Consider the following 1,666-nt stretch of genomic DNA (forward strand, 5'->3'; position numbering starts at 1 on the left):
GGTATGACTCGTATAATATAACAACATCATGAGTATGTAGACTATATTGTTGTCATAAAATGTCCAAAAAGTGCGCATCTGCAGAACAACCACTAGAGGAAGCCCTCGTCTTTTCTTCATACCTTCTTTATACACTATATTGCCAAAAGTTTTGGGACACCCCTCCAGATCATTGAATTCAGGTGTTGTTTTTCAGGGGTTGGGCTTGGTCTCTAAATTCTAGTTAAAAGAACTCTTCATGCTTCAGCATACCAAGACACTTTGGACGATTCCATGCTCCCAACATTGTGGGAACAGTTCGGGGATGACCCCTTCTTGTTCCAACATGACTGCAAAACATGGTCCATAAAGACATGGATGAGCGAATTCGGTGTGAAGGAACTTCACAAAGTCCTGACCTCAACCCAAGAGGAGATTGCAAGCCAGACCTTCCCGTCCAGCATCAGTGAACACAATCCTAAACCTTGTGGAAAGCCTTCCCAGAAGAGTTGAAGCTGTCATAACTGCAAAGTGCGGGCCAACTCCATATTAACTTCATTTGCATGTAAAGGCAGATGTCCCAGTTTTGGAATGGCTCAGAGACTCTGCTCTAATTCATCCCAAAGGTGTTCTATGAGGTTGAGGTCAGGACTCAGTACAGGATAGTCAAGTTCCTCCACACCAAACTCACTCATCCATGTCTTTATGGACCTTGCTTTGTCCACTGGTGCACATTCATGTTGGAACAGGAAGGGGTCATCCCCAAACTGTTCCTACAAAGTTCGGAGCATGAAATTGTTCAAAATGTCTTGGTATGCTGAAGCATTAAGCGTTCCTTTCACTGAAACTAAGGGGTCGAGCCCAATCCCTGGAAAAACAACACCTGAATTCAATGATTTGAAGGGGTGTCCCAAAACTTTAAGCAATATAGTGTAGCAAGAATATTTGTTTTATGTTTCAGAAGAAGCGGTTCAAACAGCCTCCTGATCATCTTCTGGGACTCCCTTGCCTTACCTTAACACACATTTCCTTCCCACTAAAGACCAAACCTGAAGAACAATCCAGCTGCCAAGAGGCTGATCTGGTCAAACTGGTAGACCCTACAAATTATTTTTCAGCTACCTACTTGATTTGCTCAGTAAATTTTGGATGTTGGCTTTCCAATTGCCTTACTGCCATGTTTATTTTCTCCCCTTAAAAATGAGTTGTCTATGATGTAGCAATAATTATTCTGCTAATTCAGAAATGATTTCTGTTCTGACCCTTATCTACAGTCACAGATGGTCTTTCAGTTTGACCAGCTCGGCCTGTGTCTTCATAGCTGGTACTTTCTGAAGGAAATTTCCTTTCTAGTAATGACCAGTGAATCTTAACCTTTGTCTGACTTTAAATTGTCCATAAAAAAACACTGTTTATATTCCATTTCCAGCAGCCTTGAGTGGCTGCAATCTCATCAAGGTATGTTGAATATAGATGTCTCTATAATGTCTGCCAAGAGTTTCTTTTCAAAGGGCCACTGGGTCACTGGTTGATCCTATCTGCTTCCAACAGCTTGAGAAACCACTTCCTTCACTGTCAATTTAAAAAAGAAAAATACATTCTGGAAAACAGGAAACCATCATCACACTTTCAAACACATTTGCTCTCTTAACCTTTATGCAGCTTCCGTATTTATAGTCATGTTACC

Source organism: Hemibagrus wyckioides, linkage group LG20, assembly GCF_019097595.1.
Source record: "Hemibagrus wyckioides isolate EC202008001 linkage group LG20, SWU_Hwy_1.0, whole genome shotgun sequence".
NCBI lineage: Eukaryota > Metazoa > Chordata > Actinopteri > Siluriformes > Bagridae > Hemibagrus > Hemibagrus wyckioides.